The sequence below is a fragment of the Lynx canadensis genome, chromosome F1 (assembly GCF_007474595.2).
Source record: "Lynx canadensis isolate LIC74 chromosome F1, mLynCan4.pri.v2, whole genome shotgun sequence".
NCBI lineage: Eukaryota > Metazoa > Chordata > Mammalia > Carnivora > Felidae > Lynx > Lynx canadensis.
The window spans coordinates 11165903-11181029 of record NC_044319.2 but is presented as its reverse complement, the minus strand read 5'-3'; the positions used below and the strand labels follow the sequence as shown (position 1 = coordinate 11181029).

The window sequence follows — 15127 nt, the reverse complement described above, 5'->3', positions numbered from 1 at the left end:
CTGGTTGATTTGACCTATTTAACTAGCAAACTTGAACAAGCAGTGAGGGCACCCGTGCAGGAATTGCCCCCTTCAAAGCCCTAGAATTATGCACACGAGCACAGGGTGGTCACGTTCCCCACTTGCAGCCACAGCTGATCGGTTCAAGGGTAGATAACTGGCTCACCCTGACGAGTTTAGTTTTTGGATTTCCTTATGGACTTTGGACAAAATTAGCCCAGTCCTTTTCAAGCGATCAACACTGTAATCCAGAAAACTAAAACACTGCCCACAGCCATATTTTCTCATCTGGGGAAGGACTGACCTGTGGTGAAAGAGGGTGGAAGAAAGCAGAGGTGTGGCAAACGCAGAATTGAAAGAAAGAGCCCTGAGCACATTTCGGTCTTCAAATGCACTGGCTCCTAAGGGTCCAACGTGTCCAAGGCCTTTAAAGTGTTTTTTTGCTGTGGTTCAACTTTCCCCTGTGACCTATTAGATAGCCCAGCATGTGTACAATGCACTCTCCTTCTAACTTGTCACGTTTGCAAGTTGGTTCTTCCAGCCCCCCATGACTGGTTCCAATTCCTGTACCAGGAGGTATAGACTGTGTTGAAGGAACAGAGAAACTTCAAACGGCTTTTAAACACAAAGTTCAAGTTTTGTTCTCATCTCTTTCCTGTCAAACCCAGGCCGACTAGATGGCCATCACCTCAAATATTGCTGGTCACGGTGGCAAAGGGAGAGAAATTATTTGAAGGTCTCACTTTGTTTACCACTTAGGGGTCAGAAATAGCCACAGACCTATCCAACCACCCAGGGGCCTGGAAGTGCAGGGGGAAGGACTGGATATATTTCTCATCAGCACCACACCCACGTCTCAATGTGACCGGCATGGAAACTGATATTATTTCCATCGAATCTTCTATGTGTCGAGGCAAGGAGAAATCACTGTGGTATTCATTTTGCTGTGGGCCACAAATGTTCAACGCCTCAGCCGTCAGGTTGGTTTTGCTCAATAACTCAGAACTAGAGTCTGCTCATTTAAAGACGTAAGATGGCTTCAGTTTCTTCTCCAAGAAAAACTAGGGGATCTGAGATCATTGGCTTTTTCCTGGGGGTATCCCTTAAGGATGAGGTTTTAAAGATCATGCCTGCGTAAAAGCAGACCCGTGCTGGCCAGCAGACCAGGTTCAAGGCAGTTGTTGCCGTCAGAGATTACAACGGACAGGTCGGTCTGGGGGGGTCAGTGCTCCAAGGAGGTAGCCACTGCCGTCCATGGGGACATCATCCTGGCCACGCTCTCCATCATCCCCATGATGTGAAGCCACCCCCCGAGGCATCGTCCCAGCCTGTGCCCTAGAAGCTACTGATGATGGCCAGTATTGATGACTGCTATATGCCATGGCCAGGGGCTGCACTGCTGTCCTGGCAACTTGGCCACAGACACTTTTGGTGCCATTTCCAAAACCTAAAGCCAGGGGTGACCCTGACCCCTGGAAAGAGACTGCGTTCACGAAGTCTCCCTATCAGGAACTCACTCCCGTCTCGGAAAGACCTACACCAGGCTCCAGCTGTGGCCACCATTTGGTGTCATCTGAGAAAAAGAAAGCGACTCAAAGCCTGTTCAAAGAAAGAAAGAAAGAAATTAGTAGCTTCAGCTGTGAGTTTTCTATTTGAATGCAGCTAGTAATCGTGTTACAAGTGAAAATAAATTGTGTAGCTAGTTTTTGTTTTTTGATGCCAGACGTGCTTAACGTGCAGACAACACGACGGAGGCTGGGATTAAAAATTATGTGATGCACAACAACCATGATCTAATGAGTGAAGGTATGTGGGGCTGCAGAAGATGAGACACAAACCTTCACCCACCCAGCCAATCACACTAGAGGAACAGCGTGAGCAAAAAATAAAACTTTGTATTTAAAAGCCTTTGGAAGCCTTTTGCTACTTCAGCAACACCTATACTTCCGAGCCGATCCAGAAATTGAAACTATTATTGGAGGCTGGAAGAATACTAACAGTGACAAGATATTTAATGAAAATGCTGCCAATAATAACTTAGAAGGCAAATGAGGTCCCTAATGAACTTCCGCGTTTGGGAGAAAATGCTACAAAAAGAACGGTAGCAGCATGTGTTTATTTCGCTGGCTGAATTTGACAAGGCACAAGAAAAAATAGAGAATATCCAGGAATTTGGCTATGTGTAGGGGTGGAAAAGGTGACATTTTATTATGCTAAGCAGTAAAAGGTAAAACTATTAAATTCAGCTTTGAGTAAAGCTTGGAATCAAGGGCGCAACCGTAAACAACACCCATTTGTGAAACCTCCAAATGTAATAAGACGTTTCAGAGCAGAGATCCATTTAATTTCAGGTTACCCAGGATATAGCTGCACTTGAGCAAAACAGTCGAGAGAGAAGAGATTAGACATGTGGTTTTCGTACCAAAGCCTGAGAAACTCACAAATAATTTGAAAGAAAGGCAGGAGACAAAGCATAAAAGTCACAAATGTCTGGGAAAGAACTATATAGGTGTGGCCATTGGCACAGAGAACTGAGAAGGAACAAACAGATAAGGATCTCTGAGTTTTTAAAGAGTTATATTGCCAAAGAAACTGTGAGCCTGGACCAAAAACGTTTGTGGCTACTCAAAATTCGACATGACGCTGGGGTCCCGCCAGTCGAGGGCTGAGAAAGCTGTTCAGGTCTCAAGGGGGGCATGTTCTAAAATGGCATTTTAGGATTATGGGAAAAAGACGACTCTCCCCCGAAGGTAGACTTGGGGAAGATCCATGGAGAACATCGGGCTGGTGGCCGCCTAGAAGATCTGTCCACATTCCACTCAGCAGAACCTGGGAACATGACCTTATTTGGGAAAAAAAAAGGGGGGGAGGATCTTTGCAGTTATAATTAAGAATCACTGCCAGTTTGTACTGAAGAGACAGGAAAAAATGAAAGGCGGCGGTGGGATTTCCAAAATTCCACAGTCAGGAAATTAGTTGATAGAATTACTCAGCTGCAGACATGTGCTACCCACAAAAAAGGAAAGATGGCTGAGAGGGCAGAAAGAGCAGGGTCATAACAGGTGGCACAGAGACCAGCTGAGCCGTAATGGACCCCAAGAGTGGCGTCTTGCCACAAAGGATTACTCTCGGACTTTGGAACCTACCAGAATTCTCCCTGCTAGGCTTAGAATTTGCTCGAGGCCAGTGACCTCTTAATTTTCTCCGATGTTTCCCTTTGAGAATGGGAATTTCTATCCTATGCCTATCACACCATGGTGTCTGGGGAGCAGACAACTTGTGTTCTAGTTTCACGAGTCCTTAAGTAGAGAGGAATTTTCCCCCAGGGTCAAGTATATTCAGAGTCTCATCCATATCAGATTTAAATGGTTCAGGTGATGGCAGTGGGGATTTTTTGAACTGATGACATTTGGATAAGATCGGGACTTAGAGCTGACGTTGTTAGGGGCTAAAAATTTGGAGGGTGTTGGGATGAGGGGCTACATTTATTTTGTTTGTGGATGAAAGTGAATTTGGGCCAGAGGAAAGACTATAGTGAGTTGCGATGTCCATATCCTAATCCCTCAGCCTATGCATGTGACCTTATTCCAGAAAAAGAGTCTCTGCAGATGTAATTAAATTAAGGCTCTTGAAATGAGATCATCCTGGATCATCCAGGTGGGCCCTAAATCCAAGGACACACGGTGTCACACGCAGAGAGATGCACACACAGACAGCAGGGGGGAAGCCGTGTGAAGACAGCGGGAGAGAGACAAGTGGTGAAGCCATAAGCCATGGGACACTGCAGCTGCTAGAAACTGGATGAAGGAAGGAGGGAGTCTCCCTCTGAGCCTTTGGAGAGACCACAGCCCCCCTGCCACCTCGATTCCAAACCCCTGGTCTCCAGAATTGCGAGCGAATACAACTTCCGTTGTTTTAAGCCACCAATTGTTGGTAACTTGTTACGGCAGCCACAGGACGTCATACGGGCCATCAACTTGCCTTTTAATTGAGTTCATGGAGCTGCGCATGGTGGTGAGTCACGTCCAGGTCTGACGTGGACCCCACTGAGCTTTACCCCCCCCAGCAGAGGGGCTGCTTTGCATCGTCCAGAGCCCCTAGGCTTTCAGACGGTGACTAAGTGGCTTCCAAATGGTTCGGTCCCATGATACAAATAGACAGTAGTATTTCATGTCTCAGCCCCGTGAGCGTTGCCCGAGGCCGTAGAAAGGGTCCCGGCCACACGAGCTGGGAGCAGAAGCGACATCTGTCCTTTCAAATGTGGGACCCTCCTTCCCCGAATAATCGTGGTGGCTGCTTCCTCGGCCTGGATCCCAGATGAGGAGATAAGGAAGCGAGCTGCCAGCTCTGTCCCCGTGATGGAATGTGAGTCTCACCACAGGGTTTGTTTCGCTGTGGCTGCCGCGGCAACCTAACCATCCCTCCCGAATGTCTTAAAGATCCAGAAATTCCCAGGAGCGCCTTTGAATCAAGACAAGCCAGAAAGTGTTTACCCTTTCCAAGGAACCTACCAACGGGTGCGACGGAGAGCCGTGTCGAGCAGTGGCATTGATACCTGACAGGGCATGAGGATGACCCGCGGAGCTTGTGCACCGCCCCCCCCCCCCCACCAGCCTCACAGACCTACTGAACCAGAGTCTTTGGGCAAAAGAGGAATGGGCTCCGGCTGGGCATTGGCGTAGTTGAATGGGAGGCACAGGTGTTGTCGCGATGGTTTCGGTCAATACACAATGATGGAGACCAACTACTACCAAACGCTTTTGGTCACGGAAGTCCTTCAGATGGCATCCTACTAGAAGCTCAGGAGGTAAACAGTCAAGGTCGAGTGGAGGGGGAGCCCGGACCCCCAGCCGTGTGCTTCTGTTGCCACCAGCTGGAGCCCTGAGGGGAGGGACCCTCAAGAGACCGTAGAGAGGATAGTTCTCAGACGTGACTAACAGAATATGATAAACACAGTTGGGGTAAAGGGCGGTGTCTGGGGAATTCGGAAGAAAGTTGACGCGCGCAGGGCTGGATCAAGGGAGGCTTTGTGGAGGAAGAGGCATTTAAGACAAACTTTGAAAGACTGGAAGGGAGTCAGCAGGTAACAACAGTAGGGTGGTGAGTGGGTGACGGGCAGAAATAAGTCTCCTCCTCATGACCCTTCGGTTAAGGAATCCCGTAACTATTCATAAGCCGCTAGCCTCGAGCTCCACAAGAGCAGAGATTTATCTGCTTTGTTCACTATTGTATTCCCAGCATCTGTAAGAGCAGAAGGGGTGTTCAGTAAATATTCATTAAATAAAATAAAATGCCGTAAAATACCACTTTTAGTGGCATGCCTCCCCAACACCCCAGAAGCTGGAAGAGGCTAGGAAAGATGCCCTCTAGAGCCCCTTAAGGGAGCACGGACCTGCTAGCGTCTTTCCTTTTGGCATAACATTACTGAGTCGGACTTCAGACTGGCCTCAAGAACTGTGGCCATAAACTTCCACGTATGTTTCAAGCCACTAGGTATGTGGTCATGTGTTACAGCAGCACCAAGAAACGAATTCAAAGCCCAAGGAGGTTAAGCAACTTGGCTCGGGATTCCCAGCTAAACAGGAGTATAGACAGAGATCAAGTGCATATATCTTTGTGGTGCTCTTTCTACTACAACATTTAGACTGGGGCCGGGGCGGAGTGGGGGGGGGGGTGGCTTTTTATTAGAAACTCAAGGGCTAGAGGTGGAAGCTGGGGTGAGAGGGGATAGGGATGAACACATTAGAAATGATCTTTCCAGCACTTCTCAGCAATCTGGCATAAAGCTTTGGCGGCTGTTAGGACCCCAGTTTCACAGTAGAAAAGCAAGTTTCTAGGGCACTGAACTGGCATCCGCTTCTCCAGCCAAGAACATGAGTCAGCCCACGATGGTGAGCATCGCTGGCCAAGATCTGATGAGCCAGCTGTTTGTCTCGTCCTTTTCTCTGCTCCAAGCTTGCGAGTGGATCAGCTTATTTTTCAACAGAAGAGATTCTGGAGTTTGGCACGCAAAAGTCTACAGAGATTAATGGCCCTCTTAGGCTGGGATCTAATTAATTGACTAAAATGATGAATGTGGCGAAGAGCTGTGGTTTGCTGTTGCAGGGCTCGCTAGGCACCACCCCTCCTCCCCCCGCATCAAGGTAATCTTCGTCAACTCGTTGACTCCCCGGACAGTGGAAAGCATGTTTGCCCTTGGTCTTTCCAATTCACAAGGATAGTAGGACACATTCCATTAAAAAGCTCAGAGTCGAAGAGCCTCTGATTAGAATTCCGAGCTTCTTATCCCCAGAGGAGTCTGAGGAAATGGGAAATCATCAGCCTGGCTCAGGAGTTAACATGGTGCATACCAATGAAGGAACAGCTAGAATCGCCAAGCTCCCAGACCGCCATGTGTCCCCTACACGCAGGGCTCGGTCACCTCAAGTGACTCTCGGAGGGCGAAAGAGTAGTGCGCTGAGGGTCAGGGGACCTGGGGTCAGTCCCGACTCTCCCAAAAGTGGCTCGGCGAGTCACTTGACATGTCTGGACTTCAACGTTTTGTACTTATAAAATGGTAAAATTAGGGTCTTTAAAGGTCTTCCCAGGGAGCCCTCATGCACTGTTGGGAATGTAAATGGGTTCAGCCTCTGTGGAAAACGGCATGGAGGTTCCTCAAAACATTAAAAATAGAAATGCCACATGATCCAGTAATCCCACTTCTAGGTATATACCCAAAGGAAATGAACGCAGGATATTGAAAAGATTTCTGTACTCCCATGTTTATTGTCGCATTACTCATGATAACCAAGATATGGAAACAACCTAAGTGCCCATCAACGGAACAATGGATAAAGATTTGGTACACACACACACACACACACACACACACAGGAATATTATTCAACCATGAGAAAGAAGGAAATCCTGCCATTTGGGTTGATATGCATGGACCTTGAGGGCATTATGCTAAGTGAAATAAGTCACAGAGAGACAAATACTGCAGAGTATCAGTCACACGTGGAATCTAAAAAATAAAAAGCCGGACTCACAGAAACAGGGTTAGGAAAGTGGTTGCCAGGGGCCAGAGGGAGGGGAAATAGGAGGTGGTATAAACTTTCAGCCATAAGACGAATAAGGTCTGTACACCTGAAGCTAATAGAACATCGCATGTCAACAACACTTCAATAATAAATTTTTTTTGAGGATGAATAATGACCGAGGATCTCAGGTAAAACATGAAACTAGAGTTGATAAAATGCTGAGACTTGGCATCTGTTAAGGGACTAGAACATAAATGTTCTCACCAAAAGAGAAACGCATAGGTGAGGTGATAGATGGATTAATTAACTACATGGCGGGGGGGGGGGGATCCCCTTCACAGTGGAACACGTGTATCAAATCACCGCAATGTAGAGTGGAAATATCTTGCCATTTCACTTGTCAATGACGCCTCAATAAAGCTGAATTAAAAAAAAAATGGAAAACAAAAGTTCTTCCTGGCTCCACCAACTGGCGTTCTACATTCCAGGTAACTGGCATAACTGGGACCGAGACATCTGAACAGATCCCACAACCGTGCCCCTTGACTACCTCCTTCTGGCGCAACGGGCACGAGGGAGACAAGGGACTGGGGACTCTACTGCGTGTGACTGGAGTGCGTTGACACAGCGCTCTCTCCTTTGAAGGTATTTCTGAATCTCATGAGCACGTACTCATTTGTTACTTCCCAGCAGAGCGTGGCTGCCGTCTCCATCACCAATTGGTGGATGTTAGAAGTACCCATCTGCTCTGCGGGGGGACAGGAGCCACACCAGGATCAAGTGACAGCCTGAGGATCTACACAGATACCAAGGATTACCATCAGGATGGCCTTGTTCTCCTCACGCGATAAAATGTTCCCTCCCCAGGTAGTGTAAGGAAATTCTCAACAACATGCAGTTGGGAAGAGTGAAAACATATATAGAAGAAAGTATACAATCCCGTGTGACTGATAGGCAAAGGGAAACCTGTATTCAAATGCCAAATGTTCATTTTACTAGGTCAACAAATGAACCCTGGTTTGCAAGGGGAGGTGGTCTAGATACTTAGGGGCAGTGGAGGACATTCTTGATTCGAACCCCAGCTCTTCCGTGTGCCAGGAATGACAGTGGGCGAGTTAATTTTCTCAGACTCAGGGTCTTTATAAGATAGAGATAAAAGCCGAAGCGGTAGTCAAACAAAGAAAGGATTGCGAAGGTGATGGTGCCCTTGCCTGATGGCTGCAGCACACCCTGCGAGGTGACGATCAAGGTCCTCTGGGAGAAGGGGTGGCTGGGTGCTTGAGGAGACACCCGAGCGTTCAAAATGTTGTTTGGGAGAACAACTTATACCAACCCCCCGAAATGAGTTTGCTCGTTTGCCCCAAGAAAGCTCCCCTGGGACCCACAAAAGACTCGCTAGACAGGACTCAGCAGAAGTTGAAAACTGAATTTGTAGGCACAGTTCTAGAAAATTATTAACATTCTCCCCCCGCAGAGAAAGAGACAGAGCAGGTTTTGGCAACCAAATGTACGGGTATAGAATACGGGTCTTCTAGGTGCTTCAGGAATGGGGCTTTGCTGAGCGATCGGAGTAAAACGACAATAATACTACAGATCAATCACATTACCGTGTGCGTACTCTTCGCCAGAGAGCATAGTGTGGACAGGGTCCAGAACATGCAAGTTTTAGGCATCCAGAAAATGGGACTAAGAGTGTCAATGACAGGACAGTTTGGGTTCATCATTATTACCGTCCTAATGCGCAAAAGTCATTCAAACCTTAAAAATGGGGTTTGGTTAGCTGTTCGCACGGGTTTAAAATGTGCCTTAAATTTCCCTGCCTCAAAACCACTCTTCCCTGGGTCTCGTCCATCTCTGTGAATGGGGTCGCTGTTTCCCTCTCTGCCACTCTGCCCTCCTGCCTCACATCCAACCCAGGCCTGTCACCCCCCACGTCTGAAATAGCTTCTCAAGGTACCACTTACCTTCGATCTCCTAGCGTAGGGATTGGCAGACTCTTGCCACAAGGGCCGGCCATGGTCCCCGGACTATAGTCGGCCTCGCCCAGTCCTGTCCTTCAGCCTGTCTCATCTTTATCATTTGTACGCCCTCCATAGTCATCTCCCTGATTTGAATTAGCTCCCCTGTGGCCCATTCTTACGGTAGGAAGAGTAACCTTTTTGAAACAAAAATCAGATCGTCTTGCTTAGGACCCTGCAGCGGCTTCCTGTTATAACTAGAACCAAGCAGACTCCTGGCCTCAGAAGCACGTCATGACCCGGAGTGCCTCCCACCCCCCCCCCCTCCCCCCCCGCCCCCCCCCCCCCGCCTTTCACTTTCCCTGTCCATCCGTCTGTCCTTTGAACTCCCCCCAGCCTCTTCTGGACTCAAGCCTCAGCCCATGCAGTTCCCCCTGCTAGAAATGGACTTCTCCGGGCCGATTCTTCTTTCCCATTTATACCAGTTTCACCTCCCTAGGAAAGTCTTTTCTGGTCCACCTGGCAGAATACTCCCATGCACACCCACCCATCCCAGCCACTCTGGGGCCCCTTAGCCTGCTTGGTTTCTCCCAGCCCAGCAATCTGAGCCATTTCTCCATTTATTTACAGACGAATCGCTCTAACATGCCCATAAACCCCACAAGACAGGACTTTGTCGCAGTTGTTGATGTGTCTGCAAGGCTCTGTTAATGCAAAACTTCTGTCAAACCTCAGTTATTTTCTTTTGAAGTTTATTTATTTTGAGAGAGAGAGAGCATGCGCGAGTGAGCAAGGCAGGGACGCGGGGAAAGAAAGAGAATCCCAAGCAGCCTCTTGCATTGACCTGGGGCTCAAACTCATGAACCATGTCAAGAACCATGAGATCACAACCTGAGCCAAAATCCAGAGTCGGACGCTTAACCAACTGAGCCACCCAAGTGCTTTTTAAAAGTATGCAGCCTTTGCCTACTTTGCCTTATTTTGCCTTTCGAACACAACAAGATCTTTGTAGATTTTTCATGTGGTACTGACCCGGGACACATCTGCCTTTTAACCGGAGCCTTCATTTAACTGGGCTAAAGAAAAGTAAATAAACAAACCACACGCTGGAGGAATTTTAGGGACCACCAAAAGAGGGCAGAGGAGGGAGATTTTATAAAAAGCACGAGTACTGAAGTCAGGCCTGGCTCTAAATCCTGCCTCCGCCGTTTGTTAGTTGAATGACCTTGGGGAAGTTACTTAACTCTGAGTTTGGGGTCACTAACCTGTACAGGGAAGACAGTAATTCCTGCTTCAGGGATTTGGGAAACGATGAAATGAAAAAATATGTGTTAAACTCCTGGCCCCACGCCCAGCGCCTAGGAGGAACAGCGAAATTCGGTTGTCTTTGCCATGATTCTTCTATTCTGGAGGGAAAAGAGCCCTAAAAAGAGTGTCCTTCAAGGACCTTTGAGTTCAAGGCGGATGAGGGGGGACGTCAGCCTTGGACAGATGCCCAGGGTGGGAACACGCAGCTCGGTCAGGGGAAATCCCCAAGGAGGACCTGAGGTCTGAGGAACAGCAGGAAACACTCCCGGTTTCTCTGACGTCCACCCATTTGTGGTGTCACAAGCGACATTTCTACCTTCACCAGGACAAGGCGGGAGAGCTCCTGCCCCACCTCCAAAGCCAACATCTACTGACCTACACCTCTCTCTGGAGCCAGAGACGTTTTCAAACTCCAGGTCTCCTTCAGGCACAAACTGCCTAAAAGTTGGGGACAGGGAACAGGTGCGTAAGAGGCTTGGTCTGAGTCCATAATAGGGCAAAGGAAGTAATGAAATCTGGACGGGCCTTACAGGTGCATAAAGTGTGTTCATGGCTGGCGACGGGTCCGCCAGGGTCCGCGGGGCCCTCACCACACGGAGGGTGGCACACTTACTCAATCTTGCTCACCAGGGAACCTGGCACGTGACCAAATAACAGCTTCTCTTTAAGAACCAAGGACAGAGGACCGCCGGTCGTGCGCTGGAGACGAGGAGTATCTGGTCTGAGCCAAGTGAGCGGCCACCCTCGGGGACCTCAGCTCGGGTTTTCCACCTCGGAGACATGTCACAGGTTGTTTCAAGCCATGAGCAAAACAGCTCCTTGCAGGACATTTGGGTGTTTAGGGTCAGCAACCTCAAGTGAGGTTCTCGTAACAGGTTCCCCTCCTTGCACAGAGCTAAGAAAACAAGCTTATGGAATGAATCGTCCCAGTTAGTGACTTGGGAAAAGGGACCCGAGTAATGGTTTCCAAAACGTCTGCTTTTAACTGCCTTAATGAGGAAATGAAAAAAGACTTTCCTAGGAGAAATTGTCTTTCCTTCATCATACAGGATCCCTGTTTTCATGTTAAAATAAGACTCTACAATGGGGGGGGGGCATAAACCTGCTTTTTAGGGATGTCTATGAAACAGATAAAACCAGTATCCTACCAAGACCTCTGGCCTCCAGCCAGGCAGCCTCAATGTTATGACCTTGTCCTCTCCTCTGCCAAGATCAGAGTTGGCCGAAGCATCCTACTTTTATCTTAAAAGCATTATCCTAGCCATTCACAGACATCTAAATCTTATTTTCTCTTAAATCTTTAAACCGCTGTTTCTGAAATTCTTCAAAGGTGCGTAGGCGAGAAAGAACAATGAATTTGTTTCTTCCACTCGCGGGTTTCGATCAGGTAACGATTCATGCTCGTGATATAAAAGTCAAACAATGCAAAACTAAGTCTCCTTCACACCCCAGTTTCCCACTTGTCCATATTCTTCCTCTAAGAAACCTAGTATTACCTGTTTCTTCTTTTTGTGTATCCTTCAAGAGGTGTCCCTCATACCTCCACAAAGTGGTTAAAAGAAGGAAGTGCTAAAGACACTCCGGCCAAATGTGTATGCTCCTTACAAAGATGGCCGCAATAATCCCGCCCATCCCTGTACGCACACTTCTTCACAATGGCCTTTCTATTCCTCACATCCTAAGGGACAGTCCGTTTCTCCGTGCCTTCTCTCTGACCTCGCCTTGTGATTGTTTTCTACAATAGAAAGTAGCAAACCTGACACCGTGAAAGTTCCAGGTCCCAGCCTGTTGCCAGTGCTGTTCAGTTAAGCGTCCGACTTGGGCTCAGGTCGCTATCTCACGGTCAGGGAGTTCGAGCCCCGTGTCGGCCTCTGTGCCGACAGCTCAGCTCCTGGAGTCTGCTTCAGATTCTGTGTCTCCCTCTCTCTCTGCCCCTCCCCCATTCATGTGCGCGCGCGCGCGCGCTCTCTCTCTCTCTCTCTCAAATATAAATAAAAATATTTTTTAAAAATGCAGATCCCTGGTCCTGAATTAAAATCCTCAGGATGGGCTAGGAATGAACACTTCTGCAGGCTCCCCCAGATGGCTCCTTTTCAATGTAATATTGGATGCGGAACTTACATGCTACCTTTATGTCTTACAAGAGGTTGTGAAGCAGACTAAGAAACCCCGATAAACCCACTACCACCTTAAGGACTAGAAGTTACCAACACCTTGGTGTCTACCTAAATGCGCCTTCCCTGTCCCCTTCCACTGTCTCTCGAACTAAAAATGGCAACAACATTCTGAATTGGGAGTTTCGCAGGTGTGTGTGAAATAGCGTTTCGCTATCATAAACAGTGTTGTCACCTGTTGTCACAAAGGGCTCAGCCAATCCTACAGGGGCTCTGGGGCTGGAGGGCCTTTCACAGCTGCCCCAAGTTGGGGCCAGAGGTCAAGACCTTCGTTCCCCACATCCACCAGTCAAGATTGTCACGCTGTACCAAACACCTGGGTGAGAGGCGTCATTTTTGAGGACAAAAAGAGCATAATCCATTTGGCATTTCAGGAGCTAAACTCAGTTGCAGGTTGACTTCCACTCTCTGTCAGTCATGGCGGGGTCGGGTGGAATTGGCCGAAGTCACCCCGTGCTGTGTGTCTATGCCATATCTGTCACCAACACACAGAGCAAAAATACAAGGCCTTCAGCAAAGTTGCCGTTGGTTGATTCCGAGCTACACCAATCTATTGTTCATCTTCCCCCATCAACTTCCGGAGGGTCCATAGCAAAGAAACGTTAACACTGCCGAGAGTTTCTGTGTCTCCCTCTCTCTCTGCCCCTCCCCCGCTCACACTTTGTCTCTGTTTCTCAAAAATAAATAAATGTAGGGGCGCCTGGGTGGCTCAGTCGGTTCAGCATCCAACTTTGGCTCAGGTCATGTTCTTTCTCATGGTTCATGAGTTCGAGCCCCACATCGGGCTCTGTGTCTGCTTGAAATTCTCTCTCTCTTCCTCTCTCTCTACCCACCCCCACTCTCTCCCTCTCTTTCAAAATAAAGAAGTAAACTTTTAAAAACTGGTTCAGATAAATGTCAGGTGACTGGTAATAATCAAAAGCTGATTAAATATTGACTGTCTATAATCCAAGCTGGAGCGTTTGCTCACATTGGGGGTTTTCTAAAAGCTGATCGATAAAAACAGACTTGGGGTTTTCGTGTGTGGTGACAAGCAACGTCAGGACATACTCTGATCACAGATATGCCAGGCACAGTCTGGCTTTCATTGATCTACATTGTACCAAATGCCTAGCCTGAAAACACCCCTAGGCAAAAATTAAGGCCTCCGTACAAAAGAAAAGAGGAAGAACATTTTAGAAGCATCTGAGCTTAGGGGAGAGAGAGGGCATAAGTAAGACAAAGCTCTTTGGTCTTTCGAACGCTTTCTTTCCGCAACCCCACTTATAAAGAGTGACAGACCACCATGGGACGTTTTTTTCTTCCTTCGTCTACCATTTTCCCAATATTCGCGTGGTTTCTGTACGTCATTTTCTCCTGTATTTTTTTTTCCTTCCCCCATTTTCTCCTAATTAGAGAACAAAAATGAATTCCCTTTTGAACAAAACACCACGCAATAGAATGAACTGAGAAGAGTGCTCTACCCAGGAGCCCGGAAGACCCCTTTATCTACTTGCCTCTTGGACCCGCCCCAACCCTTCATTCTTGTCATAGTCAGAGCATTTGATTCTATTTCCCATTGCTCTTTCTGCACATTGAGCCAGTTAGGCATTTCTTTGCTAAGTCACTAGAGGATACAACCGAAGAAAATACAATCAATACAGCCAAGTTTCGGAAGTAGACTCCTTTCATAAGTGGCAAAGTGGTTGCTGGCTTGCCACATTCCAGCAATACAACGGCAGCTGCATTTCAAGAACTCTGCTGAATTATTTCCTGTTCCCGGCTTGTTGCCCTTGTGACCGCTGGAATCCATTCGTTTACCCTCCAAACAGGGCAGTCATCTACCGGGACAGCTTCGATTTCACAAGGGCCATTCAGGCCCTTTCACCTTCAGTGACACCTGTCGTGGTTTCGACACAGCAGTCGCCTGCTCAGACTCTCCCCTTCAGCTTCCGTCTCTGCTCCAAGAAACACACCTACTGGACAGTTGAACGACTGCCAGTGACGATCAACTTTCTCCAGTAACAAAGTGATGAGAACTGTCCTGGAACGGTTTACGGTCTGTGCAAAACAACATGTCTGTCTGTGAAGACTCGGGAAATTCTTCTTAATCTCACACACGTGCACATAGAACAAGGAAATCATTATCGTAGGAAATGTCTACCCATTACAGCTTCCCAACACAATCGTACTAACCACTCATTGGACATTTGTGGCTCTACACTTAATACGTGCTGGGGTAAGCTGGGGCTTGAACCTAGATCTCTTTGCCTCTAAAGGCCATGCTCTTAACTACCACAGGCTTTCTCTATTTATTTGCCAATAATTAGTACACGAGAGAATGGAAATGAAGGGCCTTGCACAATGATGGGCACTCTTCTGCTCGCCTGAATCATATAACAACTCTAATATATGGGACCCAGAGGTAAGAAGAGAAACTTGAAGCCCCAAACGCTGTAGGAAGAATTAGAAATAAGGTGGTCACTTGGTTTAGCGCAAGGACACTCATTTGTGGGGGTTTTTTCCATCCTTAAGCCAAGAGTACATTTAGCTTAGCTTTATATCAGAGCTTAATTAAGGAATACAGTAAAGGAAACAGGTGTTCCTCATTATTGATTGAGTATTATTCCTTCCCAATGAGTACATAAGTAGCTTATCTACAAGGCCAGGCTTAATCAGATTACTA

At 47.6% G+C, this 15127-nt stretch overlaps 1 long non-coding RNA gene across 1 annotated transcript; it reads left to right on the top strand.

The window, feature by feature from the left end:
* The first annotated feature begins 1127 nt into the window (after positions 1-1127).
* Positions 1128-13186, top strand: LOC115505006. The gene is made up of 3 exons (XR_003965880.1): positions 1128-1211; positions 9168-9172; positions 13176-13186. It is a non-coding gene; the product is annotated as an uncharacterized LOC115505006 (long non-coding RNA).
* Positions 13187-15127: the final 1941 nt, after the last annotated feature.